We start from the raw sequence: 22,567 nt of genomic DNA on the forward strand, positions 1-22,567 counted from the left end.
GATTTTTTTTTGGCGGCCCTATAGGTCCCCCTTAGATACAATTAAAACAGAAACATTTAAGAAAATGGAAACTAAAAAGGACACATAAGCACAGTTGAAAGCAGAATATAAAAACTAGTTACCCCTGTAGTTGTTTTAGTTTGATTTATGCCTCTTATTCTATTAGTTTACCCCGCAATAAAACAGGTTACCTTATCTCGCAAAGGATTTCTATTTTATTTCTATTTTGAAATAGATGGGTTACCTTATCTCGCAAAGGATTTCCACTATTTTCTGAATAAAACAGGTTACCTTATCTCGCAAAGGATTTCTATTTTATTTCTATTTTGAAATAGATGGGTTACCTTATCTCGCAAAGGATTTCCACTAATTTCTGAATAAAACAGGTTACTTTATCTCGGAAAGGATTTCTATTTTATTTCTATTTTTGAATAAGATGGATTACCTTATCTCGAAAAGGATTTCTATTTCATTTCTATTTTGAATAAGATGGGTTACCTTACCTCGCAAAGGATTTCCACTAATTTCAAGATACAACAGGTTACCTTCTCTCGCAAAGGATTTCTATTTTGAAATCAGTTGTCCTATCCCTGCAGAGGCCACCAGGTTCTAAGCTAAAACAGAATAAAACAGATAGTTAAATTAAGTTAAAAGGATACTTAAATAATAGTAATAATTAAAAACATAAAAAAACAAAAAAACAAATGGGAGCAGATTAAAACAAGCTAAAACAGAATAAAGCAGGTAAGAATTAGGTTTGAGTTACATTAAGTAAAAAGTGCAGTGAAAGATGATTTTGTTTAATTAAAGGCAGCGGCAACCAGAAAAGTCTTTAGACTTAAAAAGATGTGAGAGTTGCAACTAACCTGTAGTTTTCTGGGAGTTTGTTCCAAATATGCGGGGGGAATGCTGCTTCTCCATGCTTACTTTTGATTCTGGGTACAAAAAGCAGACCCGAACCTGACGATCTGAGAGGTCTGGATGGTTCATAAATTAGCAGAAGATCAGACATGTATTTTGGCCCTAAACCATTCAGTGATTTTTAAACCAGCAGTAGTATTTTGAAGTCAATTCTTTGGCGGACAGGAAGCCAGTGTGAGGACCTCATAACTGGAGTGATGTGATCCACTTTCTTGGTCTTAGTGAACTTCGTGAACTTAGTACTGAATCCTGCTGAGAAATAAATCCTTTAATCCTTGATATATTCTTAAGGTGATAGTAGGCTGACTTTGTAACTGTCTTAATGTGGTTGTTGAAATTCAGATCTGACTCCATGACTACACCAAGGTTTCTGGCTTGGTCTGCGGTTTTTGTCATTACTGATTGAAGCTAGGCGCTGACTTTTAATCGCTCCTTCTTTGCTCCAAAAACAACCACCTCAGTTTTGTCTCTGTTTAATTGAAGGACATTCTGGCACTTCCAGTCATTGATCTGTTCAATGCATTTACTTAGTGCTCGTATTGGACCATAGTCTCCTGGCGACATGGTTATGTAAATTTGTGTGTCATCTGCATAATTATAGTAACTTATTTTGTTGTTTTCCATAATCTGAGCCAGTGGATGTTAAACAGTAGAGGCCCCAGAATGGAGCCTTGGGGAACTTGCACTTTATAATTGTCTGTTCAGATGTGTAGTTGGCTATCAATACAAAGTAGTCCCTGTCCTTTAAATATGATTTAAACCAGCTTAGTACTGTGCCAGAAAGTCCTACCCAGTTTTCTAGTCGGTCTAGTAATATGTTGTGGTCGACCGTGTCAAATGCAGCACTGAGATCCAATAATACCAATACTAAAATTCTGACACTGTCTGCAAAGACATTGAAACAATTGTTTAGTGCCAGGAAGTTGTTCACCTGTTGAAAAACAGCCTTTTCAATTATTTTACTCATGAACCAGAGGTTTGATATGGGCCTATAATTGTTCATCAGTGACTTGTCTAGACTGCAGTCTTCAGACGCTGAAGACACCTGACAGAAGAGATGCATTTACAATTCTTAGAAGGTCTTGGGCCATGCACTTTGAGACATTTTTGAAAAAGCCTGTTGGTAGATTATCCAGGCAGCAGGAGGAGGATTTCAGATGTTGTATAATGTTCTTAAGGTTTTTATGGTTTATTGGATAGAATTGTGTCATTGTATTGGAGTTGATTTTAGGAGGACACAAAGGCAACACATGTCCTGTACCTGGTATGGAGGCACTGACTGCTTGTCTAATTTTCTGGATTTTGTCAGTGAAGAAAGAGGCAAATTCATTGCAGGCCTTGGTGAATAGAAGTTCAGTGCCTACTGAGACAGGAGGATTTGTTGTCTGTCCACAGTGGCAAAGAGTGCACGTGCATTATTATTGTTTTTGGCAATTATGTCGGAGAAGAAGGACTGCCTTGCATTTCTCAGTTCCAGGTTGTAAGCATGAAGTCTCTCTTTATAGATTTCATAATGAACCTGGAGATTTGTTTTTCGCCACCTGCGCTCAGCTTTACAACACTCTCTTTTCCATTCTGACCAGTCTGGCATTTCTCCATGGAGATCTTTTCTTACCAGAGAGAGTATTCACCTTAATGGGTGCAATGGCATCGATAACATTTGTAATTTTGTAATAAAAAAGTTATCTACAAGCTCATTGACTGACATCCAAGCGAAAGTGAGTGTGGAAGAAAATTTCTGAATAAATATTTCCCTGGTGTTTTCAGTGATGCACCGTTTTGTGATTGCCTCTTTGTGCATGGAGAAAGTGCTCTCAAAGAAAACACAGGTTTGTTCAGAAAGAGCAATATCGGTCACCACAACCTTAGAAATGTTCAGACCCTTGGAGATAATTAAGTCCAGGTTGTGTCCCTTATTGTGTGTGGGCTCTGTCACATGCTGAATCAGTCCATAGTTATCAAGGACACAGCACAGTTCTTTGGTCCACCTGTCCTGGGGGTTGTCAACATGGATGTTAACAATAAATATACAGTCAGAGTCAATACAGATTATAGATAGCAGTTCAGTGAAGTTGTGAAAAAATGTTGCACAGTATTAGACTAAGTTCTGCTCTTTACAGAACTTTGTCAGCCACTTGTTCAGAGAAAACAGCCTACTAAACCTCTCATTATTACCCTTTGCGGGGAGGGGGCCGGAGACAATAAGTCGACGCTGACACACCTTTCTAGCGAGGTCACACTCCCTAGCCAAACTTGATTTGGTGACCTCAGATTGCCTCATCAGAATCAGAATAGCTTTTATTGCCAATTAAGTTTACACTTAAAAGGAATGTTTTGTTATTGGTGCGATATAAAACATATAAGACATAAGACAACAAGACAACAACTATGCAAAGAAATTGAAATTAATTAGAAAACACACAAAATTAACTAAAATAAGATTAAACGTGCAAGTTGCTGGGGAAATTATGTGGTCAGTGGTCAGGCCTGGGCCTTGTTAATGAGGCCCACTGCAGAGGGGCAGTAGCTCAGTCGGTAGGGATTCCGCTTGGGAACCGGAAGGTCGCCGGTTCAAGTCCCGTATGGACCAAGTAAGTGGACTGGTAGCTGCTGAGTTGCAAGTTTGCCTCCAGGGCACTGCCGAGGTGCCCCTGAGCAAGGCACCGAACCCCCAACTGCTCCAGAGCGCCGAATAATGGCTGCCCTGCAATAATTGGAAATCGCTTTGGATAAAAGCGTCTGCTAAATGTCCGTAATGGAATGGAATGGAAGAAACTAGATTTGTGGTGTGAGGTCCTGATGGACCTCAGCCTCCTGCCAGAGGGGAGGATTTCAAACAGTTTGTGTCCAGGGTGGGAGGGGTCGGCCACAATCTTGCCTGCCCGCCTCAGGGTCTGAGAGGCGTGCAGGTCCTGGAGGGAAGGCAGATTGCAGCCTATCACCTTCTCCGCACAGCGTATGACCAGTGAATGGAGGAGGTGAGGATGGACTCAATGATGGCAGAGTAGAAGTGCACCATTATTGTCTTTGGCAGGCTGAACTTCTTCAGCTGCCACAGGAAGAACATCCTTTGCTGGCTTTTTTGTTGAGGGAGCTGATGTTGAGCTCCCACTTGAGGTCCTGGGAGATGATGGATCCCAGGAATCGAATAGACTCCACAGTCCACAGTCAACTGGGGAGTCACACAGAAGGATGGGGGCGGGTGGGGCTGCGTTCAGTCGGAAATCCACAACCATCTCCTTTGTTTTAAGAGCAAGCTGGGAGAGCTTGTCCTGCAGCAGTGACATGATGATGATATTGAAGGCAGAGCTGAAGTCCACAATCAGGATCCTGGCTAAGGTTCCTGCGGAGTCCAGGTGCTGCAGGGTGAAGTGGAGGGCCATGTTGACGGCGTCGTCTACAGACCTGTTGGTTCTGTAGGCTAAGAGGGTCCAGGAGGGGGTCGGTGAGGGATTTCAGGTGGGCAGCACCAGGCGCTCAAAGGACTTCATGACTACAGAGGTCAGAGCAACGGGTCTGTAGTCATTAAGTCCTGTGGTCCTTGGCTTCTTGGGCATGGGGAGGATAGTTGATGCTTTGAAGCAGGCTGGTACATGGCATGTCTCCAATGAGGTGTTAAAGATGCCGGTGAACACCGGAGACAGCTGATCAGCGCAGTGCTTCAGCGTGGAAGGTGAGACAGAGTCCGGACCGGCAGCTTTGTGGGGGTTCTGACTCCTGAACAGCCTGTTAACGTCCTTCTCTAGAAGTGAGAGGGTCGTTGATGAGGTTAATGAGCTGGAGGAGGAGGGGGCCTCTGTGAGGGCCATATGTGTGGAGGGGGAGGAGGAAGGGAGGGGGAGCTGGAGATGGCTGTAGATGTCAAGGTGGACAGTGTCAGGGCTGGCAGCTTCACCATCAAAGAATCAAACCTCAACCTAGTATCATTGATGCCGACGTGGATTACTACATTATCAAAGTTTGTAACGCTTTGGGAGCTATGTGTGTGCCCAAGCCCTAGTGTCTGCCAGCACTCTAAGGGTTACTTGCTTCTCTGTCAGGAGCTCTGGCTCCGGGTAAGCAGTGAACCTTGAATAACTAGCATCAGGGGAGCCGCTTGCTTACGGGCTGGGGTGACCATCTGTGTCATGTTGTGTGAAGAGGCATATCAGGGAGGCAGTAGCTCAGTGGGTAGAGCTTCCGTTTGGGAGCTGGAGGGTTGCTGGTTCGAGTCCCTGCGGAGGTGCCCCTGAGCACCGAACCCTCAATTGCTCTCCCCTCTGTAATGGGTGGTAAGGTTGCTTTGGATAAAAGAGTCTTGCTAAATGGTTGTAATGTAATATCAGCTGTCAACCAAACATTTGAAACAGTGTCTGTGTGTGGGATTGTAGGAGCCAATTTGCCATTTATCACAAGTTATTCTAATCATTGTCTTTTTTCCATGTTCTGAGAATTTGTGCCCTCTACAGGTCAAAAGGCCATTAAATAGGAGAGTGACCAGTAGGAGGCGTGGCTGACTGGGAGCACACAGCTTTTCACCTTGCTGGCTTGCTGTAGGCAGAGGATAGACTTAGGAACCTGCTCCTGATAAATGGTTGTAATGTAATATCAGCTGTCAACCAAACATTTGAAACAGTGTCTGTGTGTGGGATTGTAGTAGCCAATTTGCCATTTATCACAAGTTATTCTAATCATTGTCTTTATTTCCATGTTCTGAGAATTTGTGCCCTCTACAGGTCAAAAGGCCATTAAATAGGAGAGTGACCAGTAGGAGGCGTGGCTGAACTTTGCCTGGACCTCTTTGGATTTCCTTTCTTGTCCATTGATGTTATCTCCACTTCTCCCAAACAAAGGAATAGCACGTCACCAGTCCAACACAGCCCATTCTGCCCGTTTTGCTCTGGAGAACATCTACTGGCAAGCTGTTCTTGGGTGGAAAAGAAACATCACACGGACAAGATCACATTCTTGAAGGAAAGAGGTATCTGCTTCGCATGTCTCTTAGCAGGCCATATGAGCAGGGACTGCAGCCGGCGACAGTCATGCACCATTTGCCAGAGGCAGCATCCTACTGTACTGCCCATAGGAAAAAGGGAGCAGAACAAAGGAGCAGAAAAACAGGAAGCAAATAAGGAGGCAGCCAAGGAACCCAACATGGTAAAGAGCACAGGATTTGTGTCCCTCGAAACATGCAGTCAGACTGGGGCCGGTGAGGAACAGTGTCTTATGTCCATCGTACCTGTAAAGGTAAAATCCCACAATGGCAGCACAGTTATACAAACTTTTTTTTTTTTATTGAAGCAGATATTGTACATGACATTGTGCATACAGGTTAAGGGGAATTTTGGAGATCATTTTTTATATAGAAAGAGGGGAAAGAGGAGAGAGAGAGAGAGAGATAGAGAGAAGGGAGGCAGGTTGTGATATCCCTACTATTGTTGTTGAACTTTATACATACATAGACCCTGAGGTAAAATACAAGTGGGTTGGATTTGCAATGAAGTCATAGGGTACATACAGAACTTACAGGATGATGTCAAACAGCAATGTAGGTTAGAACAAATCGCATCATAGGTTGTGATAGAGAGAGAGAGAGATAGGGGAGAAACAAACAGGAAATGAAAAAAAAAACAAAGAGATGGCATCCCGCCCCGAAACCCCACCCAACCCCACATTCATACAACCCCGCATTCACACACCCCCGTCCTGAACTGCCTGAAATGCAAAATAAAATGATAAAATAAAATAAAAAGGAACTGATCTGTGTTCTTGTAATCAGTCACTGGTCTGGCATAGCCTGTAGATCTGTGAAATAGGAGAGGAAAGGTTGCCATCTCTGATAGAATTTATCAGTGTGGTTCCTCATAGTGCATTTGATTTTCTCGAGTCTAAGAAAGTACATTGTATCCTTAAGCCATTGCCAAATAGAGGGAGGGGTGAGTGATTTCCAATGTAGGAGCAGGCGTCGCCTGGCAAGCAAAGAGGTGAACATGATGATTTCCTTTTGTGGGGTGTTAAAACGGTGTAGGTCATACAGAGTACCGAAGATGGCAATGTAAGGGGAGGGTAGAATTTGTATTCCCAATATGGTGGACAGTGTGTTGAAGTAACCTGCCCAGTAGTTGAGGAGCCTGGGGCAAAGAAAAAACATGTGGCTTAAGTTACAGTGAGACATCGAACATCTATTACAATTGTCATCTACGTCTGTATACATTTTGGCCAATCTGGATTTAGAGAAGTGGACCCTGTGCACGACCTTGAACTGGATAAGAGCGAGACGGGCACAGGATGAGGCAGTATGCAGGTTGCGTATGATGTCCCACCAGTCTATGTCCAGATGGAGTTCGAGTTCAGTCTCCCAAGCAGCCCGTGTTTTCGAGTTAGATAGGTCCCCGAGTTCCAGTTATACAAACTCATGCATTTCTTGACCCCTGCAGCTCTGCCACCTTTTGTACAGATAAATTAATGCGCCAACTTAATGTACAGGGGAAAAGATTGAGCATCTTGCTGCGCACAATGGGCCAGGAGAAAACTGTGTCTACTAATATCATCACCGGACTGGAAGTAAGTGGACTTCATGACGATGTGTTCATAACTCTGCCAGAGACATACACTCAAACAAGGATGCCTGTAACGAAGAGCAGCATACCAGATCAGAAAGCTTTATCAAAGTTGCCATACCTTAAAGATGTTGAAATTTCCACAATTGACGCAGGACTGACTTGTTGATAGGCACAAATGCACCCAAAGCAATTGAGCCCTGGCAAATCATAAATAGCGAAGGAGACGGCCCATATGCAATGAAAACACTGCTTGGATGGGTGGTGAATGGCCCATTAGGAACAGGGACCAACAATGTCATTCAGTCTCATACAGTCAACAGAACTTCAGTGCATAGCCTGCTGAGATGCTGATGCTGATTGCTCAGTACACTACTGATTTCAGTGAAAACTTGTGCAACGAAGTAAAGGAAACATCCATTGAAGACAAACATCGCAAAGACAAAAGGTCCTCTTTTGGAAAATCCAGCAAAAGTGACAACACCGATGAAACTTGTGCTTCGGACTGCAAAATCATAGACAGTAACGAAGACAAAGATGAAGAGGGCCAAACGCCCAACGCTACACCTTCAGAGTCAAAGACCACACCCAGGATCCCGGCAGACCAGAAGGCCGTTAAAAGACGCTCAATAAAGAACTTACCACAACAGGAGGAGAGGCTTCGGCAGCTAAGGAGAAGGACCGGCAGAGGGAAGAGGCCAAAGCTGCCAAACGAGAAAAAGAAAGAAGATGCCCGAAAACAAAAGGATGAGCGTGAAAAGGAAAATCGGGAGAAAAAGGAAAAGGATGAGAGGGAGCGACGGGAGAAAAAGGAAAAAGGTTAAAGGCAAATGGAGGCAGCTCAGGGCATGAGGGATGTCCAGAAGAGCTGAAGAAAGAGGAGAAGAAGAAGAACAAAGTTGAAGAAACGATTGTCGAAGATGGATGTTCTGAAATAAAGAAGAAAAAGAGGAAAATTCCTGCTGAGCCTGTAAATGTTCCCAACAGTGTTGAAGTCATGGATGGAAATGATCATGGAATCAGCAAGAAGAATGAGATGAAGAAGAAACAATCTATTCAGTCTGAGGCAGCGGAAGGAAATGTAGCTGAAGAACAGCAAGTAGCAAAGGATTCTTGTTCAAAGAAAGGAAAAGGTTGCAATAAAGCTACAGGGGAAGGAGAGGAAGGAGTCAATTCAATGAAAAAGAAGAGGAAAGCTAAAGCAGAAGAGTGTAATGCTGCCACTAACAAAGAGGGAGATGCAGCTGCAACACAGGATATCCAGAAAGACACTAAGAGGAGGAAAGAGCCCCAAAGGGGGAAGAAAAAGAAGAGACGGATAAAATGAGGAAGAAAAAGAAGGCCGAATCGAAGATTCTTCTGTAGAGGAAGAGGGGACGGAGCAAGAGGGTGAACAGAGAAAAGAAGCAAAAGAAATTAGGAAAGACGCATCTATGGAGACTGGGGGTGCAGAGGAAAGTGGAACACCAAAAGAAGAAACTTCCAGTGTGGAACTTGCTTTAGTGGTGGAACCAACTGCACCAAGAGGCTCCTGGGTTCTAGGAAGAATAATTTAAGTTTTCCTTTACCAGAAAGTACGGTGGCCGAGAACCGCCACCGCTGCAAATAAAAGAAGCGCTGCAAAAATAAAAAAGCTGGTGTGCAAAAATTAAAAAGCTGGTGCAAAAATAAAAAAGGCGATGCAAATAAAAGAAAGTCTGCAAAAAAGAAACGCTACTGCAAATAAAAGAAAGTCTGCAAAAATAAAAAAGTCGGTGCAAAAATAAAAACGGTGATGCAAATAAAAAAGCCACAACGGAAGTGGGTTACCGGGGACTGTTTTTGCCGATGCACCTGTGTGAGTAGAAGACGACGCCGACGCACCTGTGTGAGGAGAAGACGGCGACGACGACGAGAAGAAACTACGAATAGGAAAACGAACTAGAAAGTAAGTGAACATGATAGTGTTTAATGTCGCTACGTGTACTTTTTAATTAGGTTTGAAGTTGAACTGGAGAATGCCGGTGTATTGTTAGCTTCGGCTAACACGGGGAGACCACTAACGAGAGTGGAAGCAACTGACGGCTACAGCTTATTACTATCGTTGTTGTTGTTGCTTGTATCATTAATAGTCATGCTAACAATAATCTAAGGCGTGGGTAACAATAGTTATTTGGATGAATGTGAAGTTTAAGCTGTGTGAGGTGGCCAGGGACTTTTGTGAAAATACCATGACCATAATGTCAGATTGAGGTATTGAACTGACGGCTAAAATGTTCATGCAATTTAAGTCCAAAGCAACCTTATGATACTTGTTTTTTTGTTTGTTTTTTGCAGATCATAATGTATTGTCCTTTTTGTGGACACCAGCAGCCTCCGAAACTACTTCGTCGGATTCAGAGGTGATCATCATGAGTCCAAGCTCTGCAGAATTCAGTGCAGCTGATACATTGGTGAGTGCCACATTTGTTGTGTCTTACATTGATTATATTGTAAGTTCTGTCTGAAAATGAAAATGTTTCTAGATTTTACATAGAAGCCATGTTTCTGATGAAACGTGCCAAAATAGCATTTTAAATTACAGTAAATGTTGCAGTGTCCTGGCCTACACATATTTTACAAACTTCAATATTTATGTTCAAATTTGTTCAGCTCTAGTTCTGTCAATCAAATTTGAAGTGCTCACTGATATATTGTTTTTTACTTCCAGATATGGGAACCTGCAGATGGAGAGTCAAGCACTGATTCAGCAGCTCTGGTAATTGTAGCTCCGAAACATAGTCTATCGTTCACACTTAGCCTTGTCTGAAAATATTGTCACACAATCAAGGCTTAAACTACTTAAAAGAATGTGTCACACTCTGACCTAGAGATCCATGTTTGTGTACATTATATTAAACATTTCATTTTTTTTTTTTTTTTGTATTGCAAATAGACTGTTGTCAACACCGCACATTTTTATTGTATTTGATATCAGGAATGTGCTTGCAGCTTCAGCTTGTTTCTTTAAATAAAAAATAAATAAAAAAACTACAGACTGTTCTTTTTTTTTTTTTTAAGATTTTTTCAGGCATAGACAACTTTATTACAGACATTTGTACGTTGCTTTGGACAAAAGCCTCTACCAAATGACAGGGGAGAGAGGAAAATGACAGCAGCAATATACAGCAGCAGCAAATACGACACATAAAAAGAAGTTTGTTTTGGTGTTGTCACAACACAAATATGTCCCTAAAATTTTTACAGACCAGCCATGTTTTTCAGGGTGATGTAGTTCTCTACAGCTGATTCCCACTGCAAAGGAGCTCTTACACCACTCTGTCGTTGCAGTTCTCCAAAAAGAGTTTCATGCTCATCCCCAGCAGGAGTTGCTGGCACTGGCATGATGCTGGTGATGTGGTTCAGGGTTTGGGCAGATGCTGGGAAACCACAATTGCTAGGAGCAAGTACAGGAAAGTGTTCACACTGAGCAACACATCAATCAAGTTTCACTTTCATGGTCATTACAATTATCTCCAGAGTTTCTTACAGGACAAGGATGCAGAGACCCAAAGACAAGCAATGATCTTAGGTTAAACTAAGTATCAAATATTAGAGAAAGCATTGCACATGAGGGAAAACTTTATTGTGAATCTTAAATTTTATAATCAAAATGTTACAAAATATTTTCAAGTGCATTCAAGTACACACATTTTAGAGCACCACATTATTTCAGTTTTTACGTAATTAATAATAAATAAGGTGACTCCAGGAGGTGAACTTTATGTTTGCAGGGCTGCCATTGAAGAGATGCCTCTCCCTCAAGTCACTGAACAGATCCATCCAAAATTGGCTCCTAGATAGAAAACACAAATTCATCCAGGTCATCGTTCTTCAAGAGGTTTAGATTAATGTACAAGTCCACTTACTACTGACTCATGCCTTTTGGAGATTTCACTACAATATACCCTTTCCTTTAAAAAGCACAGCAATATACATTAAACTGAGAAATAATATAAATGCATACAGCAAATACAATAATCCAGGGTCAAGTAAAACATAAATGAATTAAAAGTGACAGAAACCTTTGTTTCCGGAACCAGCTTTCAATCCGCTGGTTGGATGTTGAAGTGCCATACATGTGGCTTTAAGCTCCTGCAAACTCGTCTGCATGCTCTGATCTCATGGTACATTGAATGGCGGCCATTATTCCATTTTCAGTGCCGCAATCTGTGCGGAGCCGCTTTGGAAAAACTCCATGCTCAACTACACAGTTGATGTAGTTTTGAGCAATTACTGAAGGGTCGTTGTTCGTCTTTCCACAATTCAGCCACATAATTTTTCTGGAGAAGCCATCAATGCAGCCACTTACGCCAATTCCAAAAGGTTTTAATTTATTATACCCATCAACGTGCCAGGTTTCGTTTGGTCCCATTGAATGATATGCCCTTCGAACAAATCTACGTCTGCAGCGATTCTCTGTTCCACATGGATCCAGCTCTGCCATTAGGTGCATCGCATGGTCTTGTCTGACGACAAGAGAGTGTTTCCGTTTCGGAATCTGCCACATCGCTCTATACCCTAAAAGCTGGCCTGATCCCTTTAGCTCCTCGGAAATAGCTGCCTGCACAGTAGCAATTGGAGTGTAGTTGATCCTTCTGGTCAGGCTTGCATGTTTTAGTCTTTTTTGTAGATTGCAAAAACTGACTGATATGTTGTGTTTGGTTTTCAGTAAGTCCACTATTATTTCATAACTATGGCCCTCTGTGAAATATTTTTGGATAAGTTCATCCACTGGAGTACTAGCTTCAGGACCTGAGGGGTAGGACGGAGGACACTATATTAGAGGCTAAATGATGAACTGCATAATGAACATTTTCAATTTTTACAGAGAGGTGAATAAATGAGATTGTTAAGATTATCATGTGTGGGTGACATGGTAGTTAGTGATTAGAGTTATTGAGGAATCAAGCTATTCAATGCACTCGTTAAAGTTAATTAATTGAAAATGTCTTTATATAAAAGTAGCATAGTGCAAAACACTCAAAATTGTTGCATAGGATTTTTTTACAGGGATCAGTAGCCTACTAGACTAAGAAACTTTCTTAATTTTTCACGTCTTCAAATTCATTGTATTCCACATGCCTCTGTTATGGATTTCACCATATGAAGTGGTATATTCATGACTAACAGACAGTATATTCTCTGAAAAAGCATAGCAATCCATCATGTTTAAGAACCTCATTAACTGTCAGAAAGAAATGTACCTTCATCTTGAAGACTCCTTAGGAACCTGACATTTCTACAGCATGAGCCACAATATACCAGGACGGATGGAAGGTTCACCCCACAGAATGGACAAAACATGACCTGGTAAATGACAAAGCAAAAACAGTCAAGTTTAGGATTCAATCTGACATTATGGTCATGGTTCTTTCTCAAAGGTCCCTGGCCACCCCACACAGCTTAAACTTCACATTCATCCACATAACTTCTGTTACCCACGCCTTAGATTATTGTTAGCATGATTATTAATGATACAAACAACAACAACGACAGTAATAAGCTGTCTTCACTGTAGATAGTCACCACAAGACGAGCTCACTCACAGAGTCACAGTCAGATGTTGGTCCAGAAAGTGTGTCTCCAATGCTGCTGAAGCTGTTTGAATCTGAAGCTACTTAAATAAATGAGTGTGATGGCATCACGCTAACAAAACGATGTCATCCAATAACTCAAACTCCAGCTATGATGTCAAACTGACATCTGGCCGGACTCGTTAGTGGTCTCCCCGTGTTAGCCGAAGCCAACAATACACCGGCATTCTCCAGTTCACCTTCAAACCTGGGGTTACCTGGCCTAACCAAATAACACATTAAAAAGTACACGTAGCGACATTAAACACTATCATGTTCACTTACTTTCTAGTTCGTTTTCCTATTCGTAGTTTCTTCTCGTCGTCGTCGTCGTCGTCGTCGTCGTCTTCTTCTCCTCACACAGGTGCGTCGGCGTCGTCTTCTACTCACACAGGTGCATCGGCAAAAACAGTCCCGGTAACCCACTTCCGTTGTGGCTTTTTTATTTGCATCACCTTTTTTATTTTTGCACCGACTTTTTTATTTTTGCAGACTTTCTTTTATTTGCAGTAGCGGTTTTTTTTGCAGACTTTCTTTTATTTGCATCGCCTTTTTTATTTTTGCACCAGCTTTTTAATTTTTGCACACCAGCTTTTTTATTTTTGCAGCGCTTCTTTTATTTGCAGCGGTGGCGGTTCTCGGCCACCGTAAGAAAGGACTTGTGCGCATTGTGAAAATCCAGACCCAAAGCAGCATCCTAGAAAGACCCATCACAAAGCTCTGTTTGCTGTTAGAGGGTGATGAAGACAAAACTTGAAGACTCAAGGCGGCAATGGTCTAGTATTCTTTACCTTGTCTTAGATGTGACCTAAATGTTTGACACATAGGAAAGTAATGAACAAGGCTCCTATTTCGATTTAATTTGATTGTAATTGTTTTGATCACTAAATACAATTAGGGGCCGGTTATGTAGGAGCCATTCTGCCATATTTAAACGGTTACTACACTTTCATATGAGCGTTTGTTTAGTAAACACAGGTGATGCAATTAAAGAGAAATATAGCTGAGTCAGTAAAAACCACATGTGAACAATTGGATCTCATGCAACAAACGTCACTCCAATCTCAAAGCGGGGTGGACTGCAAGTGGCAGGAGAACGTCTTGAACGTAGCAATGTATTATTGTCTATGAAGGTCAGAAGGTAAAGAAGAACGGAAAAATTGAAAAAGATCCAAAAAATAGGTTCTCCGGTGAGAATTAAGGCCAGATGAGGGAATTAAAGACCAATTGTTTCTTAAAGGCTGAGAAAGGAATAACTATTCATACAATTGAAATGTTGTCCTCTTTCAAAAAATGTCATCAATTTCCTTTTCTATGTATTGAGAGGTAATAAGAGTATTTAAAACTAAAAACTAAAATTTCTGGAAAAACGTAAAAGTGCCTAATCTATTCAGCCTGATTTAAAGATAATTCAAGGTTTGGCATCTCTCTTCTTAGTTTTAAAAGCTGTCTCTAATTTGTCTGATACTTCTCTAATTGTATTGCTCCTCCTGCTGTTTGTGTCTGTACTTGCACGTGGCTGCACAGCAGCAGTTTTTGGAATCATTAACCTGATGATGATCACCTGGCTTAACTAGGCAGGTTATTTTGTCACCGACACAAAATCCAATGCCTATGGGTTTAGCAGTAGACTTGAAGTAGGCAGTAGATCTGGCTAACTCACAATTTGACACCAAGTTTTTGTCTGTTACCCATTTTCATTACCCATTGGTTACCATTTAAGGTTACATTTGACGGTCCTTTCATCATAACCATGTTATACAGACTTCAAATCGAAGGATGTCCACTAGGTTTTGGCATGTCATGTTTTAAGCTATATCATGTTTAGTTTATTATCATAAACATGAGCATTTGGCAAATTAAAATCAAGTATATGCTAGAGAATTGCAGTTCTATTCACTGCATAGCATTCCAGTTCTTGCTGGGCATCACAATGTCTGTACAGATTATCATAAACTGAACAGTATAACAAATCTTTATTTGTTATATCTATTTCCCTTCCTGCAATGGAATATTGTGTAGAGCAGGGGTAGGGAACCTCCGGCCGTTTAGTCCAGCTGGTGAGCGGGCCCGGCCCAGATCGCTCTGCGATAAGTTTTACTGCAGTATATCAGTGCCTTTAGATCTTATGAAATGATACTGGCAAGTCCCTCTAACAAAAAGAGACCAAGAGGGTTGCACATTTACTAGGCTTCATCTGTCCTTTTAGTGTCTAAAGTGACACTAAAATGTTGCTCTCCAAAAAAAGAAAAGTGGACAGCGAAAATAGAGCATTTAATCCGGAATGGCGAGTCATTTCTGTACATACTACCGGGAGCACTTAACCAGTCGGTCTCATATGTTCAGAAAAGGTGGCACGCATTTAAAGTGCCAATGTGAAACGGCATTATGAGACAAAACACAAAGGTTTTGAAAAAACAAGCTATGGCTCCCTTTATTTTATTTGCACAATTTTCACATTTTACTTATTTATTTTATATTTGAAATGCAGCCCTACTTTTACTTGGTACATGCATATGTTCTATGTTACGTGACAATAAATATCGTCAAAAAGTTTTTGAATCGTACTGAATTCATTTGATTGGAAAGTCAGGTATTGAATACAGGCAGATGTTGATACAACTACTACTACTACTACTACTACTTCTACTTGAATAAATATCACACTAAATAGTTAGGCATTATGATCTTCCAGACATTTGCTTCAAGAAATGTTCTCTTTAGTTGAATACTCCTGCACTAGACCAACATGTCCACATAAGATGTGTTCATAGGTAGTCATTTATATTCACATATACATGAAGTATACTCAAATACGTCCTATACGCAAATCCATATCAATTCAACTCAACTCAGCCCAATCTCATGCATGTAGCAGCATCTGAAATGCTCATATGCTATTTATGCGTTTACGTGTCCATTTGCACCCTAAATAAATCACCAACACCAACACCAATATCCTCTTTTAGCCGGACTAAGGTTAGACTGATTAAGGTCTTGGTTAGACAGTGACATGTATTTACATGATCATATTTTGGTCAGACTAATTAGCTAATAATGATATAAAAATTGGGGTTGTGGGGTCGGCCACAATCTTGCCAGGCGGGCAGGCAAGATTGTGGCCACCCCTCCCACCCTGGTCACAAACTGTTTGCAACCCTCCCCTCTGGCAGGAGGCTGAGGTCCATCAGGACAAAAACCTCACGCCACAAATCCAGTTTCTTCCCCTCTGCAGTGGGTCTCATTAACAAGGCTGCCACTGGTCAGTCTGCCACTGACCACATTATTTCCCCAGCAACTTGCACGTTTAATCTTATTCAATTTAGTAATTTTTTTAATTATGTGTGTTTTTCTAATTTATTTCAATTACTTTGCATAGTTGTTGTCTTGTTGTCTCATGTCTTATATGTTTTATATCGCACCAATAACCACAAAAAAATCCTTTTAAGTGTAAACTTCATTGGCAATAAAAGGTATTCTGATTCTGATTCTAATATAATATCAGACCATTTTCTTCTCCTTGTTTTCTTTTTCTGATCATGAACCCTATGCTCTCCCTTCCCCACCAGATTTCTGATGTGTCTTTATAAAGCCTACAGAATACGTTCAGTCTGAGTCTCGTTCCTTTTCAGGTGTACCACTGAAAACCACAGGAAGTCCTTCCTTCCTTCCATGGACATAGGCACCTGAGGTCTATGCCCCCATATATGTATATCATATATACCACACGTGTAGATTAGATTCAACTTTATTGTCATTGCCTGTCACAAGTGCAAGCAACGGAATGCTTGTACTTGTATGCAGCGTAAGTTGTATAAATTGTAAATACTTCTCATTACATGACCAGCCAGTTGCACATTCTGCACTTTGTACCCCTTTTACTCCTTATTGTATGTACTTTGTACTCCTATTGTATGTACTTTGTATGTCCCCTTTATCTTGCACGCTTTTTTGCACTAGAGGTGATTCTGTTGTTTCATTATCCACTGTACTGCAACTGTTGCTCAGTAATCTCCCTCAGGATAATAACGTTTTATCTTATCTTATCTTATCTCTTTAGCAACCAACATGTAGCCTTCTGAATATGGCAGATTTATTGAACAAATCACAAATATGCAACTTAATTGTCATAGAAAAGTAGTGCACATCTTCCCAAAAACTGACTGTTCATACACACACACCTAGACACACAAGATAGAGAGAATGACTAGCATTAGACTGCCAGACAGAGAGGTATGTCTGTTACCCCCTAGTTATAAACCGTAAGCTTTGTGAGCAGACTGCCTAAGGGAACTTTAATAACACCCATCTTGCAACAGTGTATGTGTGTGTGAGTGTGGGTGTGTGAAGGAGTTCTTGTCATTGCCATTGTCTTGTAACCAAAAAGAAGGAACAAAGAAAACTGGAGCTGCACCAAGTTGTGCTGAGGAGTTTTTGCATGGCTTGGCACTCAGCTAAGGTGTATATGGGGTCATAGTGTTGTACAGGCACTTGTGAAGCTATGAGAGAAATGCACTTATGTGTGTGTATGTTTGTACAGGATATTAGTTCTCACTTCCTACAGGCCTACTCTGGCTCCAGGAGAGGAGTATTTGCACGGCTTGGCACTCAGCTAAGGTGTATATGGGGTCATAGTGTTGTACAGGCACTTGTGAAGCTATGAGAGAAATGCACTTATGTGTGTGTATGTTTGTACAGGATATTAGTTCTCACTTCCTACAGGCCTACTCTGGCTCCAATACACACAGAGTAAGAGCAATCACCAACCAACTGCAGTCAGCAGTCATGTGATTGGATCTTTGTGTTTTTACATCGTTAAATTGCACATTCTACTGTGTACAATCCTGTGTTTCCACCATCTTTATCCTGTCTCCAGGTGTTTGTAGAAAGAAAATAGACTCCAGACTGGAAAGACTGTTTGAGATGTAGCAGGTTTAACTGTCTGTGGGAAGGAGGAGTTCCAGGAGTGCGGCATAAGAGAGAAGACAGCGAAAAGATGTGGATACGTGTGGGAGAGAAGGGTGGAAATAATGAGGGTATAAGGACTTTTGAGTGTAAGTCTAAAAGCTACTCTACATGAAGTTATAAATTTAGTTAGTTACAAATATATTGCTACAGACCATGTTGTGGAGCTATACATGCAGGGCAGGTTTGCATCATGTTGCGTGATACGTTTGGCTTGTAAGATGGCATGCACAAGTTCTATTTTTGCCCTGTACTGAAGTAACAGCACAGGGATAGTGGTGGTGCAATTCAAAGGCCTACAGACCCGGTAAGTCAAATATCCAGAATAGTAAAAAGTGTTTTGACTTCAGTTTGTGTCTAAAAACTGATTTTAGGTTTAGCCTTCATACCAGCTGATTCAGTTTGGTTAATCTTGACAAATGTTCTCATTAACAGCTGATTAACTCGCACAGACCACACCAAAATAATAAGTATGGTCTAATTTTCCTGCCTCATGTGTCACTTTGACAACATGATTTCAAAACTGTCTCTGCTCAAAACTGTCTACTTATGCTTAAAACTGCATTTGACTTTTATGTCTTTGGCCATCCATGCTGTTAAAAGGTTCTGATGAATTAAATAAGTAAAGAAAGCTTGGACCGGAGGCAGCAATGATAACTTTGGTCAAAGCAGTAGCCTGTTCCTATTGGTGGAGGACTTTTAGCAGGGTTGTGACGCTGCATGTTTGTGTACAATGAGGTACAGTTAGGGTCTGATTTCCCTGACATTGTACAAGGCGAATCTGTACACATGACAGACTGAAATGTGTTCTTTGAAGGATAGTAGCTTGTAGGAGCCATTTAGGCCTTTGGGGCCATCCCGGAGCCTAATACTTTTTCCATAGCAGTAGCAATAGCACAGTAGTTGACTGTGTTTCACTGTGTTCATATCTCACTCGTGGTCGTCCACGACTCGTTCTATGATCCTCCTGGATGGCGGCATGGTCCAATTTTCCAAAAGCTGGTAGGGAGAGAGCTTTGTATCCTCCCTTGAACAGGCTGTAGCAATGGTCCAAGGTCTTCTCTCCCCTTGTGTGGCAAGAGACGTCCTGGTAGAATATAGGCATGACCTGCTTTAGGTTTGCTTTGTCACTGGCCACCATGATACAGGTGTTTATTTTGGAGGTCGCTCAGCACATCATGGAGGTACGAAAACTTGAAAACAAGAAATACTAAAGAATACTTTAGAGCATGCTTTACAAGCATAGCCTTAGCGGTGCTACTAGGACACCGTCCAACCGCAGTGCACCATCTTGATGATTTATGTGAATTCAGACATTTGTCAATGATTGTATTTTAGGTTTATGTTCACCAGTAGTTTTCTTCTTCTCTTCCTTATTTGGTGAATTTCTGCCATTTAGTTGTCATGAACACTGCCAGCAGTCAATGTGGAACTGATTGGAACAAATTGACAGTTTTATTTAGCAAAAACATCAAGATCGAGATATAATTTATTACATTTTTTAGATTATATTATGCATAAATATGACCAGAAATCATCAAGAAGCCACCCATTGAATATTTTTATTCAATCAATACCTTTAAAATATCCTTTGTGTATATCTCCTTGCCAGATAAAATTATTATAACATTTTATATTGAACATTATCAAAGCTTTTGAGATTACTTTGTGGACTGTCTCCGTCTGCTGGATATTTGGCATAATGCATGTTCACTTGAAACTCAAACTGTACAAGGAGAACAAGGAGTTCTCTGGTGGAGGCCATGCATCTGTCCACAGGAGGATCCAGCTAGCCTTCCATGGATTATGGTTATGAACTGATGATCATAATCTAGGTGTGTCTGTATCTATGTTATGTCATTTCAGTGAGGTAGTGAAGAAGTGGAGGGAAAGACCAAGGGAAACGTTCAATCAACACTGGTTCATGTGAACACGCACGCACGCACAACAGACAAAGAGAGAGAATAATGGCTTCTAATAGATAATGGGTGTATGTGTAGTGTATAGTTAATGGGTTGTGGGGTTTATTGTTTGTACATTTATGTTGTGAAAATTTAAAAGCTTGTGTTCACATAAAGCTGATGAACAGTTGTATATGGTACATTTATTTAAAAAAAAAAACACCTGAACATTGTTGGGACCTACACAGGCTTGAAGCCTACAACAGGCCATGTGCTTGGAATCTTTTGTTCACAATATAAGAAAACTACAGTCCCCAGAGATGTAGTGGACCAACAAACCTTGATGTGAAGATGTCATAGACTCAGCTGCCACAACATTGGCCACACCCTTGGCTGTGAGGTCATTTGCAGTATAAAGCCTTGAAACTCCCAAATACATGTTCTGTCTGGCTCAACTCAAAGCAGAAAGGGAACCTAAGAACTTGCCCTGGATGTTCCAATCCAGTAGCACATAACCTCTAAGGCCTGCACCTCCGTTTGCTTTCAAAAGTGTCTGACCGTGACTCAACATGTGGACCAAGCAGCGATTCACTACGCCCTTTTTCTCCTACACCACGAAGACAATTGTCCAACTTTTTCAAGCCCAGAACTAAAGACGTGGAGCAAAGCTCACCAAAGGACAAACCATCGACTTACAAAACGGACGTGATTCTATTAAGTAAGGCTTTGATGTTTGGGCATATTAACATTTAGAGTCAGATTTAGATCTAAGTAGATAAATACACTGTATGGACTTCTATGTTGATTATTTCTGCTATTGTGTTCCTTAAGCTTTCTGATGGTGCTTTTCAGCGCAGAACCTGCATGCTGCATGTTTCCTCTCTCTCTGCTCCTCTTGGGTGACAAACCCGCTGTGGTGTTAAGACACACACACATGCTCTCTCTCACCAGCCAAAGTTCAGTAACCTAAACCATCTTGGGTGTGTTTATAACTTCGCCACTTCCTGTACATGTCATGCACACACACGCACGCACACACTCAAGCTTTACTTTCCTTGTGATTGAATCCGTTATTATCTGAACTTCCTGTTATTGATTTGTCTTTCCAGTTTATTTATTTATTATTGTGAGTTAATAAATCCTTTCATATTAAACCAGCAGTGTCTGATTTGTTTGCTTGAATGTTGGATGATTCAGCCTCTGCTCACGCCAAGTCTCACCCTTCCAGACTGTTTTCGAGGGCAAAATTAATCTTTAAATTATTCCCATTTAATTAATTAATTAATCAATTTGATCAATTTAATTGATAATTAAGATTTATGGTGAATCTTTGAGGCTTAGGTCAATTATCTGCTATCTTTTTCCCCCTTAAGTAAGGGGTGGTTCCCCGAGGACTTTAATTTATTTATTTTTGTTTTTGATAGCAATGTTTGATAAAGAAATTACACCAAAAACATATTGTTCACAAAAAGCTAATGTTTTTGTAATTTTGGAATAATTTTTTTGGTGTTCTTTGAATGGCTTTGCATCATCTTTAAATCTCCAGAAATGCAATAAATAACCTTCAATTAAAAAGAAAATGTAAATTGAGGGGTGAGGGCCCCTGACTTAATGGGAAAAGATCATATATCTATATGCACTTGTTGACACTTGAACACAATTTGTTCAACCTTTCTTCATCCACATTTGCTTTCCGTGCTATCTGGAAATTTGCATGTATCACTCCACTCTTTAAAGCTAGTGATTTAATCTAAGTAATTACAGACCCGTATCCAGGGGTGAAAAAAAGATTCAAGGTCTACTACCCCACTACTTATTTCTTAGTGATTTTGGTTAGATTTTGTTCTTGTTTCTTCTTTCTGTGTTGTTGATCTGTTTGCTGCCACTTGATATTTACTGTATTCTTATTTTGTATTTATCTTTTGTTACTCGAAATGTTATCGAAATGAGAAGGCACATCTCAAAGGGGTCTATCATATCTAAAAAAAAAATCTGATTTCACAATCAGACTGCATCATATCTGTGATATCAGAGGAGGTTGGCAACAACCACAGCCTTAAAACAGCTCTGGTTAAAGAGCAACGAGTACTAAGATGGCATCCGCTGATTATATCAGTAACTGTATGTAAATTACTATGCTTTACTACAGGGTGGAGAGAGCTTATATTTTCCTTCTTCTCTTGATGTCTTCATATGAAAAGAATGTCTTTCCTGGCATTCACAAAATCACTGAATTTCTTTTGGTCATCCACACCACAATTATTTCAATAGTGATTCCAGGTATGTTTTAATTGCTTTCCGAAGGATCAAGATACTGTAGCATAAAGCCCGGTTGTGATAGCAAGAGGATGTAATCACTGCTTTCCCTGCAACAACAGATATGTCGTCGTCATAGCTACTATCATTTTATGAGGAGAGATGACATTCAGTGATAGGCAATCGGTCTGTGTTGCTAGTTTACTGGACTGAATCATAGATTTTGCACAGCCAGGTCGCCGCATTTGACCCTCCATCACTCACACCTCCTTCTGGCCCGCTGTTGCGCACTCTGACTCTGAAACTCACCGACAGTAGCAGCTCAGCCTGTTGAGATATCTGGAGATATTCGGCTTTAACTTACCATGTCTGTAGGCCTTTGACTGGCCCC

At 40.9% G+C, this 22,567-nt stretch overlaps 2 long non-coding RNA genes across 2 annotated transcripts; one reads left to right on the forward strand and one right to left on the reverse strand.

The window, feature by feature from the left end:
* Positions 1 to 9,196: 9,196 nt before the first annotated feature.
* On the forward strand, positions 9,197 to 10,457 carry LOC143014185 (uncharacterized). Its single transcript, XR_012965261.1, has 3 exons — positions 9,197 to 9,387; positions 9,777 to 9,892; positions 10,150 to 10,457. It is a non-coding gene; the product is annotated as an uncharacterized LOC143014185 (long non-coding RNA).
* A 73-nt stretch (positions 10,458 to 10,530) lies between these two features.
* LOC143014183 (uncharacterized) lies at positions 10,531 to 13,452 on the reverse strand. Its single transcript, XR_012965260.1, has 4 exons — positions 13,340 to 13,452; positions 12,686 to 12,788; positions 11,130 to 11,274; positions 10,531 to 10,875 (listed from the first exon to the last, which is right to left on the reverse strand). It is a non-coding gene; the product is annotated as an uncharacterized LOC143014183 (long non-coding RNA).
* Positions 13,453 to 22,567: the final 9,115 nt, after the last annotated feature.

This window comes from Genypterus blacodes, unplaced genomic scaffold (assembly GCF_046128005.1).
Source record: "Genypterus blacodes isolate CSIRO-AG114 ecotype Tasmania unplaced genomic scaffold, CSIRO-AGI_Gbla_v1 ptg000185l_1, whole genome shotgun sequence".
In the NCBI taxonomy this organism is placed as follows: Eukaryota; Metazoa; Chordata; class Actinopteri; order Ophidiiformes; family Ophidiidae; genus Genypterus; species Genypterus blacodes.